Source organism: Phyllostomus hastatus, unplaced genomic scaffold (assembly GCF_019186645.2).
Source record: "Phyllostomus hastatus isolate PE091 unplaced genomic scaffold, TTU_PhHast_1.1 phas_scaffold_200, whole genome shotgun sequence".
NCBI classification, from domain to species: Eukaryota; Metazoa; Chordata; class Mammalia; order Chiroptera; family Phyllostomidae; genus Phyllostomus; species Phyllostomus hastatus.
This window is the reverse complement of record NW_025334016.1, coordinates 1668915-1683636: the sequence shown is the minus strand read 5'-3', so window position 1 is coordinate 1683636 and position 14722 is coordinate 1668915. Positions and strand designations below refer to the sequence as shown.

General features: G+C 39.2%; 1 pseudogene; it reads left to right on the top strand.

Moving 5' to 3' along the window:
* Positions 1-816: 816 nt before the first annotated feature.
* On the top strand, positions 817-13662 carry LOC123832679 (annotated as a pseudogene).
* The last annotated feature ends 1060 nt before the right edge of the window (positions 13663-14722 follow it).

The window sequence follows — 14722 nt, the reverse complement described above, 5'->3', positions numbered from 1 at the left end:
GGACCATGGGAATCTGCAGCTGCTGGAGGTCATATTTTTTTCTTTGAGAGGAAACCTATTTGAAGAATAAAGTCAAGTGAAACTATCAAAGAGGAATGATAGATGAAGTCCAGGGGAGTCTTGGCATGTGCTGGTTCCAACTACCTGACTGTGGGTCCTGGGTGTTGCAACTCTTTCTTCAATTATGTGAAGTTTAGAATTCTTTCTAGTGTTAAGAGCAGCCATATTTACACTTTTTGCTTAACTTATTTTGATTTGAGCAACCATAACCTGCAAAAGAAAAATAAGATTTGTTTATTTTGGTATCCATGAGTTCCTTTTGAGGACCACATTAAAGATGCAGAATTTATGGCTCAAAGAATACTAACATTTCAAAGCTCTTGATATGTATTGCAAAATTGAATTCCAGAAAATTAGCATCAATTTCTACTCCACTAGTAATGAATGTATGCCACAGATATGTTTCTGAAAAATCTCCAAATGATGATGCATCTGTGTTTGAGGCCATTTAAAATTCTTAATTTTCCTTTTTATACTCCACCAATAATTATAGAGCTGCTGCTACAGTGTGCCAATAATCATCCCTGAATTAGAGTACAAAGATGAAGAATACATAGGCCTAACTTAAAGGAGCTCACATTCAGTGAACAAAATAGAAGACTTCCCATCCAAATATATAATGATACGATCAGTGATGTAACAATAACATGCTTGAAAAGTGAGCAAACAGGAGACCATCAGCACCTGGACTAACTATGCAGGATTGATAAAATGTATACAATCTAAAGAGTTTTCCCACAAGAAAGAATAAGAACTATGAAGCAGGCATGCCCATACAAAGGATCTAAGAAAGCCTCAGGACCCCTAACAGAATTGAAGGAAGGTATTTCTCTCCCCAAGACAGGTGATAAACACTGGAGGAGGTGATTGCTTCTTCAAATGAGAAGTCAGCAATGCAAGACTTCAAGGAAGATGAAATATCAAGGAAACAAGATACCACCAAAGGAACACAACAATATTCCAGGAACTGATCCCATAGAAATAGAGATCCATCATTTGCCCAATAAATAATTCAAAATGTCTGGTTTAACAAAGTTCAGTGAATTACATGAAAACACAGAAAGACAATTCAATGAAATCAGAAAAACAACACATGAACAAAATGAGTTTAACAGAGATAGAAATCATAAAAAAATAACTGTAACAGAAACTCTGGAGCTGAAGATTATAATGAAGAAATAAATGCAATAGGGAGCATCAATGTCAGAGAGAATCAAGCAGAAGAAAAACTGTGTGAAGCAGAATACAGATCATTTGAAATTATATAGTCACAGAAGAAAAAGAAAAAAGAATAAAAAAGGGTGAATAAAGCCTATGTAAACTATGATTATTATTAAGAGAGATAATCTTAAAATATATTTGAGAAACTATCTAAGGATATTGTTAAGAGAATATCTATATTTATTGGAGTTCCAGAAGGAGAAGATAGTGTAAAAGCCAATAGAAAGCTTATTTAAATAAATAATGTCTGAGAACACCCCATCTTGGGAGAGATTTGAATATCCAATTTCATAAATCTCCCCCAAATATCAACACAAAATGTTTTTCTACATGAAACATCATTTTTAAATAAACTTTTTAAAAAAATTTTTATTTATTTTATTTTTAGAGAGGGAAGGGAGGGAGATAGAGAGAGAGAGAGAGAAACATCAATGTGCGGTTGCTGGGGGTTATGGCCTGCAACCCAGGCATGTACCCTGGCTGGGAATTGAACCTGGGACACTTTGGTTTCCAGCCTGCACTCAATCCACTGAGCTATACCAGCCAGGGCTTAGAAACATCATTTTTAAAAAATGTCTAAAATCAAAGACAAACAGGCCATCTTAAAAGTAGCAAGAGAGGAAAACAATCCTCACATCCAAGGGGACCTTCACAAGGCTAACTGCATATTCTTTTTAACAGAAATCTTGCAGGCCAGGAGAGAGTGGAATGATTTAGTACCAAAAGAAAAAAAACCCCTGCAAACCAAGAATATTTTATCTGGCAAAGTTGTCCTTCAGAAATGAAAGACAGACTTTCCCAAATAAGCAAATGTCAAGGGAATTCATCACCACTAGACCTGTCTTACAAGAAATGCTGAAAGGAACTATTTCTGCAGATGTTATGATCTTATAGATGGAAAATCCTAAAGACTCCAGCAGAAAACTGTTAGAATTAATAAATGTGAAAAGCAGGTTTCTTTCTGGAAAACTTCTTGAAGACCCTATATTTATAAATTTGATGGATCTTACAATAACTTTTCATTTAGGAAAAAAATGGCTTCCTATGCATGTTATGCACTATCTGCATATTTAACAATATCATCCTCTTTAGTTTGCCCTGTTTTCATCATTTCTCTAATCACATCATCATTTCCTTTGGGAAGCTTCACTTTCTATTCATGACAGTGAGGCACACAAGGGTCTCAAGAATACCTCTTGGGGCTCCATTTGTGCTTTCTCGAGTCCATGCACCACAAATCAGGATTCAGACTGAGGACAGTCTCTCTTGCCTGTCACGCTGGACACGCAGTCCCAGAGAAACCCATGTAATAGGAACACTCTTGACAACTCGGCCCCTCCCGGATGTCCCCTTCCTTCTAAGCCCAGGTCCACAATCATGTAGCTTCTTGGCTTTTCCTAGAATGCAATGACGGCATTGAAAAATGTTTCTTTCTCCTTCATTTTTGCTACCTTCTTATAGGAGTTTATGGGAATCTCCACAGTAAATTGCCCTAGAAGGCTGTAAGACCCTCTCTTTTTATGATCCTTCGTACATTCTGACATTTAGGAATAAAGATTGGAACTTGTCCTGGTAGTTAGGGCATCCTGAAAGGAGCAGATAACCTGCATTTACTTGAATGATGGGCTTCCTGGAGAGGTTTCACACCAGTTTGCAAGTCACAAAACGTGTCTTTATTTTGCTTTGCTTTTTTGTTTTTGTTAAGTAAACTGAGAAATGACTTCCAAAATATTCATGGACATTACAGTCCTTAGAAAAGGGGTATTCTGTTAGTAATATTTATTTTTAAAAAGGTTTTATTTATTCATTTTTAGAGAGGGGGGAAGGGAGGGAGAAAGAGATGGAGAGAAATATCAATGTGCAGTTGTCTCTTGCACTTCCTTTAGTGCAGACCTGGCTGGCAACCCAGGCATGTGCCCTGACTTGGAATCAAACCAGCTACTCTTTGGTTCACAAGCCAGCACTCAATCCACTGAGCCACACCACCCAGGACCCATTAGTAATATTTCCATGGGTATATGAATAAGCAATGACAATTTATCAAGAAAAATGTGTACTATTCTAACAATGATTACTGTTTTCATTCATGCTGCCCTGTCACACAATTCTCAATTTCAGTGTTTATGTACATTTTCAGATAAATTTTTAAACTCCTCTAATAAAGAGATAATCTTCATTCTGGGTTTTATTCACCCAAGACACTTAGCAAAGTTGTGTGTGTGTTCACATGCATGTATATATACTAAATATGCCATATATACACTCATTTTATGCATCTTATTTTATATATTTTATAATAAATATATTACATGTATGTATAGCTTGTATAGCTTATAAGATACATATGCATGTTATACCTCATATAGATCTTACAATTAATATTTTATATTGGAAGTGGTTCTCATTTTAACAGACTAAATTATTATTAATGCCATATATTAATACTTATATTTATACTAAATTAGTTTTTCATAGTTGATGTGATTTTTATGTGTATTTACATACATGTATGCTAAATGGATTAAATGCATGCTAAATAGATTACACACATGTGTTATATATCTACTGCATATGTATATTTTATATACATACTAAATATATCACATAAATATATCTCATATGCCTAACATGTATGCTTATCTTGTATAGTTTATAGGATATATATATATGCATATATTGTATCTCACATATATCTTATATTTAATATTTTCATGCTTGGTGTGATTCTTATTTTAACAGCCTTAATTTTGTCCCTTAGGAAATAAAAGCCAAATGAAAAGATTTAAAATCTTAAAGAGATCCACTTTCAAATATGAACAATGCTATGAATTCCTAAGCTGTGTGCTAACCAAAACTTTATTAAAATACTAACGTTAAACTGCTATGAAAAATATTGGATGGGAACAAAAGCAAGGACTCTAGTTTGTAGAGAGTGAACCAGAGACTCACTCTTGAGACAGTCAGGTGAAATAAGGACACCAGAGCAGGAGGTGGACAGATATCATTTTGAGAATTCTCCCTGGGGCAGGATGCAAACCCTCCCCCAACATGTTCTGATGCCATAAATGGGGCTCATGTCACGATGACCAGAGAACTGTGGCTGATTTCTTCAGTGTGGCAGATGCAGCCTGCAAAGCAGTGGGAGGTGGCGCTCTTCCATCTAGACAGGCATGATTTGCTTGCAGGCTGAAAGGTGAAGGGGCAAACCCCGGAAGGCTCCCTCATGAATTTCACAGGCTGGCCTCTTTACCGTGGTTGTTGGACCTGCCAACTGAAATAAGTGGTGAGAAATGAAATCAGCTGTCCAGCAAGAGGCTATAATGCTGGCTTAATCGTTGCCTTTGTCAAGTGTGATTGTATTTCAGTGCAGTAGAAGTAATTCCAGAGGGAAAGACAGAACTGTGGAAACTAGTCTGGATCTAAGATTAAACTTCAAGTCATGCCCCGAAAGACTCAAGCTGAAATGACCTCCTTGAATCTCTGTGCCGTGGCTTGGGGAAAAGCTGCTTTGGCCTGTGGGAAAGCCACCTGGGCTTTGGCACACTGTCCGTGCATTTGCATGGTCCCAGTTGTGACTGTCAACTTGTCATCCGCAGCTGTAATGACCTCTTTTCTGGTTTATTCTCCAACCAGCATCTCATGCCATGTGAATCTGCTTCCTATCACACATCCTCATCAACCTCTTGGTGACTCCAATCCCCAGGCTGCTATGTTGAACACAGAGCACTGGAGTTCATTCTCAATGCTTTCTAAGTGGATTCTCAAAGCCTTTACCTTCCCTCCTCCCTCCTCATTCTAATGGCTTCTCACCTGTGCTAATATGGTCTACTTAAGACCTAAACTGCATTCCACAGTATACACATTCTAGCCCCTTCGATATAAAAAGTGAATGATCTTTGTCCTAATTTTCACCCTTTGGCAGGAGGTTGGAGGATCAATATATAGGGAAGCCAGGCAGGACAGTTAAATAAATTCTTTCACAAACCTCATTTTCCTAAATAGATTATGAAATGTATATTGCTAATCACATAATTTTGCTTATGCAAGAGAGAGAGAGAGAGAGAGAGAGAATATCAATGTTATCCACTGCTAATTTTTAAATTTTTTCAGGTGAATATATTTTATTTTTTAAATTATTTTATTGTTGTTCAAGTACAGTTGTCTGCATTTACCCCTCCCCCCCCGACCACTGGCCCCCACCCCAGCCAAACCCACCTATTTCCCTTGCTTCCCTCCACCCTTGGTTTTGTCCATGTGTCCTTTGTAGTCATTCCTGAAAACCCTGCCCCCATTATCCCCTCCCACTTCCCTTCTGGTTACTCTCAGATTGTTCTTAATTTCAATGTCTCTGGGTATATTTTGCTTGCTTGTTTCTTTTGTCCACTGCTAATTTTAGATGAGAGGACTAAGTTGGAAAGAATCTCACTACAGGAAATCAGCAAAGGGAAAAAGTAAATAAAGAAGCCTAATATTATTTGTTCAACGGAGATGATGGATAAAGAAAACAGAGCTTAAGCTTTTCTTCAAAGGAATTATAGAGGCACTTTGATACATTTTTACAATCCAATTAGTTCATTTTTTTATAATCAAAGGTTCAAACTGTACCATAAGTGCATTTTTAAAACAAAAGAACCCATGGAATGGCAAAATCTCCTCAGAATAGACAGGAAAAAAGGGGAGTTGATAAATTCATGGCAATACGTTCTTCACCATGAAACCTTGATTTCTGTCCCTTTTTGTTACTTTCTGCATAGTATCCTCTATTCCCTCATAACATCATAAGCATTACACCCAAGCCATCTAAACAGGCACACTTTCCCAATATAATTTTGAAACTTTATTGGTCATGCTAAATTAATCTTAGCCTACAATACAGAGTACATGTTCTTATGTCTCAGAAATGTATTTGCTCATCTTTAGGTGTTTCTAGGAATAAATTACTTTGCTGCATAATGCAACATAATTTCACGCCTCATTGTGTTCTTTATACTGATTGAATTTGTCTGCTAAGAGAGAGGTTTGGAAAGTTAACACCTTCAAATCTCCAAACCCAGTGAATTCACATTACCCATCAAACAGACATGGTGTGACCCACAGAATTGACAAGGGGAAACGGGCCAACTGCTGAAAAGAAATAGCATTTTAAATATTTGTAAGTCTCCATCATTAAGGAATAAAATGATTCCTCTTTTAATTTAAGCTAACAGTTTTAAGTGTGATAGTAGAAAACATAATTTTCTTATAACTTTTGAAATGATATTGTCACACTTTCGCTATTTACTTAATTCATGTCCTATAAATATATAATGTAGCTAGAGTGTCTAAACCTTCCATTATTCCTCAATAAAATATTGATCTATAACCACCAATATTTACAGAAATAGGAATGTTATATCTTTAGAGAAGTTATGACGAGCTGAGTTTCATGGGAAAACAAGCAGAGCAAGCTAAAAGTTAATGTGACATTATTTTGTCTGCTAATGCAGATAAATCTGCCCCTAATAAAAGCCAGGGGTTTACTGCAAAATGCAGTTACACAGAAAAGCTGATTCTGATGTAAGTGCTATGACTTCAGCTCATCGGGGAAGCATAGGTAATTGAAATCTTTAAGTCATTTCCACACTTTATTTCAGATGTTCATTTCTACCTTTTTCCAAAATAAATATTGTACTATACCTATTGTGTTGTAACTTTAAATGATAAATTTAATGGTAAAAAGAGGCACTTGGATTTCCATTTTTTAAGAATTGGTGAACTGTTTCATCATTTATTTCCAAAATAATTATTGAGTGTCTGGTGCACATACTACTGGTTTAGAACTGTGAGAAGACTTTTGCAGCCCGAGCCCAAACAGAGCTTACAGCCCAGCTGCTTTGCGTTTGCCCATTTCTCTAGTCCAAGGGCAACAGCCACCACACTGTCCTCTAACTAACAGCTGCCTCCATACCAGAGGGGTGATCTGTGGCTGTGGCACAGAACTTTCTTGTTAGACGGCTTCTCATTGGGCGAAATGAGACATCTCATTGGGGGTGAACCTGCCAATGCTGCCAGCACCTCTATCCCCAGAAACAAATCTCAGTGAATTGAGTGCTGGCCCACAAACCAAAGGGTCACCTGTTTGATTCCCAGTCAGGGCACATGCCTGGGTTGCAGGACAGGTTCCCAGTATGTTATGGGGCAGCCAAGAGGGGGGACCCCAAATGGGCATTTAAAATGGGGTCTAGAACTCAAGGTGTCCAGGAGATTTTAAGATGTCTTCACCCCTTCCCCCACAGGTGCGAGTTGGGAGAAGGGGCACACAGAGCAAGGACATGCAGGGCTGTTTTGTACAGCGACAGCTTTGCAGCTAAGCCATGGCATAGTCATTTAACATACCTATAGCCTTCACTTATATATGCTAAATAGCTGCGGCCATGCTCTGGGCCAGGGGGATGGAAAGGGACTCTCCCACCTAAGATGTGACTGGGGGGGGGCAGGTCCTTTGAGTTACAGCTCCTGCGTGGGAGCTTGGAGAAGATCGGCTCCATGACATGGGGCCACACCTGCCCAGACCCACAATGGCAGCCCAGTAAAGCTGGAAGAATATAAGATTACTGGCAGGTGTAACTGAATGTGGCAGGAGTCGGAAATGGGGCTGCAGAGGAAGATTGGCTCGGGGATTTAAACCCAGACACAGCAGCCATTGAGACAGAGAAGCACGTGGTTTTGGCTAAGTGGGGACTCCCATGGCCCTGGGAGAGAGGACTGCGCAGCTGGAGCGGTGGAGAGAGGACCACGTGCCTTTGCCAGAGTGGGGGCCCCCGCAGCTTTAGAAGGGGGAACCACCACCCGGCTTTAGCAGAGATCCCAACGACACAGCTGAGGGTGCTGGGAACCAAGGGAGGCCTACCAGCTTAGCACAGATTACTGGGAAGAACCAGGTGCTGCCTGAGCCAAGGACTTTTATTTCCTTTCCTGAGATACGGTACTCTGGACTGGGCAAAGGGGGAAGGAAGGACTGTGTCTGTGGGTGTTTTAAGGAACTTTAGGATTTTGATAAAGACATTAGGTCACTACTTTAAGTTTGTTATAGCATTAAATAAACATTTCCTTTCCTTTTCACGAATCCCTGGCATTGAGAGACATCTTTCCCATAGATGGCAGACATAACGGACCTGGGGATTTCTTTCAGTAATAGTATATCATCCCAGGCCCCCCTTGTTTGTACTGTAACAAGTAGGGGGCATGTGAGAGGCAACTGACCTATGTATTTCTCACACATCAATGTTTCCCTCTCTCTCTTTCTCCTTTCCTTCCCCCTCTCTAAAAAAAATTAAATCTTTTCAAAAATAATTTATAAGGAGAATCTCCAATCCCAAGGTGTCTTCCTCTCTGTACCTGGAAGAGAAGAATGACTAAAATTCTAGAAAGTGTTATCTATTGATAAGGCAAGGACTTAAATATGCACAACAACCATATCCTTATTTACTGTGCTTTTCCTAGTAAACTCCCATAAGTGATTCCCAACCCTAACATCGTTTTTCTTTAGCTGGAGATGGTATTTAATTTGGGGGCTTGGGCCATTTCAGGAATTACTTACTTTTTCTGACTTTCTCCTATGTTTATGGGAGCTATACATGTGATTAAACTTCTGTTTAGTTTTTTCCTGTTAATATGTCTTTTTATTACAGAGGGCTCTCAGCCAAAAACATAGAATGGTAGAGAAAAAGTTATTTTCCTCCCCCACAAAACTATCTTTAGTAATCCACTTGCATGTTTGAAAAGGAATGGATGGGATTTTATCATATTTGACAGAGTTAGAAGGAAATCCATATTGGACTGTGAACCATTCTCTAATTTTAAAACTGCCATTTAGTTGGTTAGGTCATTTTGAATTGAATTCTGCAGGTTTTCTAACTGTTAAAGTGCACAAGTTTAAATAACATTCAAGCACCAGATGCTTCAAAGCAATATAAGGTTGTCCAAGTGGAATTTGCAGAAAAAATTAAAACAAACCACAGTACATTAGTAAATGATTCACACCCCTAACACACACAGGCCTATAAATATTTTAATTCATTGTTTTCTGGCTTTGGATATCACATTTTTAGCATTGACCATTTTTATTGTGCTTTAAAAAAAGTTTGTATATTGGAGACAGAGTTCCAACTATTTTTTAAAGTGTTGAAAACAGATGAAGTGGTATTAGATTTAACCGTAAGAAATTGCCACTTGCCAAGTCAAAAACGTTCAAATATAGGTACATCCTACTTTGGAATCTCTTAAGAGAATCTCAGGACAGAGTCTACTTCTAGAAAGCACAGTTTGTGTTGGGTCCACATGTTTTTTCCTATAACTAAAAAACACATTTTTCATATATACCCATAACTTTATTGATTTGGATACTTTGAACATGTCAGCTATTTCTTGTGTGGTAGAATGTTGATTGTTTTCAGTGTCTTGATTTGATCACTATCAACTTCAACTGGCCTGCTACATCATGGAGCACTGTCCATCAAGAAATCTCCAGCATGAAACTTCGCAAACCACTTTTGTCATGTTCATCAGTCACAGCATCTTCTCCATATACTGCACAAATCTTTTTTTTTATATTTCAGTTGCATTTTTACCTCTCCTGAAATAATAAAGCATAATATGCCAAACAAAAACATTGCAGATTTTCTTTCATCTTCAATATTAAAATGGCTACACAAAAAATTACCAGTTTTCATAAGTTTTTTAAATGTACACTGATGACAGCTGTCACAATACAATCAAACAAAATTGTTTCAAATGAAGTTAAAGACAACTAAGTGCTATGAGAGCCATCTTACAGAAGAAAAAACAATGTTTTGGGCCAATCCAATACATTTGGGGGTTTTCATGAAGTATCTCTGTTTATTATTTTTTAAAAGGCATATGAGCCAGTCCAGTGGTATTTATACCAATTTACAGCTGTGTGACTGCCCTTATGTTAGCTTTTTCAAGCTACTGAAGTAATATCTGCTGGTGTTTGATTTTTCTATAATTTTAAAGGTATTATCATTGTTGTGTATTCCTATTTCCATTGAGTGACATGTCCTAATTATAACACTCAAGTTGCCCAAGGAGCTTGTTAAATGCAGATTCCTGGAACAATTCCCAGACATACTGGGAGCTGTGCTTTAGTCATCTTGAGTTGCTATAACAAAATACCATAGACTGGGTGGCTTAAACAACAGATGTTTATTTCTCACATTTCTGGAGGCTGGGAAATCCATGATTCAGGTTCTGGCAGATTAAGTGTCTGGTAAGATCCCACTTCCTAGCTTCAAATGTTCTCTCTCTCTCTTTCTCTTTCCCCCAACCCCCTTCTTATAAGGGCACTAATTGTGTGATGAAGACACCAACCTCATGACCTAATTTCTAATGTAAACCAACTTACTTCTGGGGCTGCAAAACCACTTCCTGGCACTATAATCAGCACAAGTGGAGGGCTCAGCATGGTGTCTGTTCCCACTGGGGCTCTGGCACTGCAGGAGACGCTGCTGGGGCTGTCAGGCTTGGCTAGGAGCCAGTGAGAGCACATCATGGGGCCAAGGTGGACCAATGGGGATCCCCCGCACCCCACCCACGCACTGCGTGCTCCAGCCAGCACAAGCCGGTCCTGCTGCAGCCACCTGTGCCACTGATACTCTGGGTATGCAGGGTGAGGTACTGCGGCTGCAGCTGGAGGGTGAGGGGCTGCAGCTTGCAAGAGGAAAGTGTATGGCTGCATCAGATAATACCTACTTTCTACTTTAGTGACATCTTGCTACAACGCCACCTGCTGGAAGGTGGGAACCCACTGTTATGAAATTGCTTTGAAACATTGTGCATGATTTATGGGGTTTATAGTATCCGATCTCTATGGTGATTCAACTGCCCTGTGTTCTATCAGGATTTGTTTATAGATCCTTTGTGGCATTGGCCCTCAAAAGTTAATGCAAACCCAGCATGATAAGGAATATGAATGCTTCCTGCTCTTAATTCCTGCAGCAAAGCCTATTGGGTTACTCTTGCCTAGCTGGAGAGAAAGTTTTCAAAGACAGAAAAAATACAATTATGATCATTTTCCCAGGACATTTGTTATAGCATTTTGTGATGAAGCCTGGTCAACTCTCCCTCAGACAGTTTACAATGTGTTCTACACGTTCCCAGACATCCTGCTAGAAGAAGTTATCCTTGTAGATGACTACAGTGATGGAGAGCACATGAAGGGATGCCTGGCTAATGAGCTGTGGGGCTTCCCAAGGTGTGTCCCCACCAACAAGAGGGAGGGCCTGGTGCCAGCCTGGCTGCTAGGGGCTTCTGCAGCAAAGTGCCACATCCTGACCTCCCTGGATTGCCACTGTGAGTGCCACAGGGAGTGGCTGCAGCCATTGCTACAAAGGATCCACAAAGAGGACTTAGCAGTGGTGTGCCTTGTGATTGATGTAATCAATGGTGTCAAGATAAGAAACATTCAAACCTGTAGAGAACTTCTCTGACTTTATTTGAGCCAAAGTGATGACAATTGCCAAGAAGCAATATCTCAACAGATTGAGAAGTGCTCCACAATATGTCAGTCTTGCACCTTATTTTATACATTATAATCAAATGAGAAGGCGTAAGGGGGTTACATGAAATTCATTGGTGATAGCTTAGGGAGGTGGGGGGTGGACAAAGGGAGGAAGCCTCTGGGGATTGGATGAAAAGAAAAATAATAGACAAAAACTTCTTTTACACAGGTGAGTACAGGATAGTTAACAGTCAACAATTAACACAATAATAATAATAACAACGAGGGGATTTGTGGTCTCTGCTCTGGTGTGTTTGTTGTTCTGGGGGGAAAGGAAGTTACCTTGACATTTCAAAGGCTTGTTTATTAGGTATGTTACCCTAGGTGGGAAAAGAAAATAGACAGGCTTAATTAAGGTAAAAATGGACTTTTGTGAGGGAAGAATCCAGCTTAGGACAAGACTACTGGCCATAAACTGCTTTTAGTTAAATAACTTTTCATCTCAGACCATCGTTTGTGGTTACTTTTATCTCTGAGTTTGCAAGGCCACCGCCACGCAAACCTCCCCAGAACTTGTCAGGTCAGCATGTGGCCCCCTTTTCCATCCACAACTGGAACACCTTTGAGTACCTGGGTTACTCTAGGGAACTTCAGATTGGAGATTTCCCCTGGAGGCTGGTGTTCATGTGGCACGTGGTTCCGAGAGGAAGAGCTGCAAATGTGCTCCCCCACTGATGTCATCAGATCTCCAACAATGGCTGGTGACCTGTTTGCTGTAAGAAATATTTTGAATATCTGGGGTCTTATGATACAGGAATGGAAATTTGGGGCAGAGAAGAATGTGAATTCTCCTTTAGGATTGGGCAGTACAGTGGGACTCTGGAGACACACCCCTGTGTTCACATTAGCCACACTTTCCCCAAGCAAGCTCCCTACTCCTGCAAAAAGGCTCAGGCTAAGAGTGTCCATGCAGATGAGGTGTGGGTGGATGAATTTAAAGAGCTGTATTATCACTCCGTTCTCTGTGTGCCAGATGAGAGTGGGAGTAAAGTCTTTCAGTTCTCAGACGCAGCATATAACATTTTGCTATTATTGTAGCCCAGACCTGTAGCTCCTCTGGAGATGGTAAATTGTTAACCTACTCTCTTTGAGCAGAACATAAATTTCATGTGTTTTTTTTGTGCCAGGTAAATTGATTATTTTGAAATGAGGTAAGCTTTAAGGAAAAAGTTTATCTGATATGTAATAAAATAAAACTAAATAATGACATGAAAAACAAAGGGCTTTACTACCATCTCAATCCCCACACCCACTTGGAACCCTTTGGGGATGTGACAGAGAAGAAGCTCCATGCCAAGCTTCAGTGAAAGGGCTTCAGGTGGTTTTTGGAGACTGTGTATCCAGAACTGCATGTACCTGATGACAGGCCTGGCTTCATCGGGATGCTCCACAGCAAAGGACTAAAAGATTACTGCTTTGACTATAACACTCCCAACAAACACAAACTCATTGGACACCAGGTCCTCCTGTACCTCTGTCACGGGATGGATCAGAACCAGTTTTTTTGAGTATATGTCCCAGAATGAAATTCACTATAACATCCACCATCCAGAGGCCTGTGTAGCTGTGGAGGCAGTAACAGATATTCTCATCAAACATCTCTGGGAGGAACCGGCCCCCAGAGCACCAGAAGTTTATCCTACAGGAAGGTGGTTCTTTATTTTACATACAATCCAAGAAACGTGTTCAGGCTGAGAGGAAGGCATTCAGCAATAGATTTGTACCAACTCTTATGAGACTGTACCAACTTGGAACATCAGAAATGGTTCTTTAAAAAACATGTCATAAAGTGTCACTGTATTGTACCAAGGAGGCCAGCATAGGAGGTGGGGAGCCCCTGGACTTAGCCCAACAGGGACTTCGCTAAGTACACTGACAGACCCACCAAACAGTTGGCTGCTTCAGTTTTATAAGGAAATCACTATGCAATTTATGAAAGTTATGTGGGACATGGTAAGAATGTGAATAAGCTTTGTACTGATTTTAAAAACTTTAAAGTTGTTTCCAAATGCCCTGTTTTCAAAGGGTAATCATAAAATGTTAACTCTTGGTAGTCAGGAAATTAAAAACCTTTAAATATTTTTCTGTCAAGATGTATATTCTACTATTGTGCCCTTTATTCCCCCTAACAAAAATGTAAATGTTTTATTTTGGTATGTGCAAGTATTTGAGGATAGGAAGATGTTTGTATGTGTTGAAATTAGACTCATGTAATATGCTTTGTGTAAATTGATAATACTTCGAATGTTGGTTTAGATTTTTCTTACTGTGGACAGATGGGCAGTGGGAACATTGCACTAATTCTTTCACGTCATTGAGATAATCTACATTTATTTAATAAAGAATGCTATTTGATTTAAAGAAAAAACAGAATTACCTCCCAAAGACTCTCTCTTCAAATGCCACATATAAATTTGGGTAGACAAAAGCGCTCAGCCTACAACAGGGTGAGAACAAGGAATTGCACTTTTAAACTAGTTTCCTGAGTGACAATTAAATCCATCTTTTTTGAGACCATATTATATACTTTTTACATATCTTCCTAATTTAAAATTTAGAGCAATTGCATGTGATGCATTTTATAACTGGTATTTTAAAAAGGAGGACTGAAAATTCAGCAGTACTAAAGAATTTGCCAAGGTCTGACAGCTACAAAGTTCAGATTGATTTCAAATATGTGATTTCACTGCTATGTTTCCAGCCCTTTGTATGCCTATTAGTTTTTATCCTTTAGGATACTTCTGCACATCAGTCTAAGTCAAAAAAACAGCAGCTTTACTGTATTAAGGCTAGAAAAATATTGGCTATCTGAAAAGAACAGCTGTGTTCTGGGAAAAAAATAGACGTGATTGGTAATTCTAAGCATGAGTCAAAAGTACTATA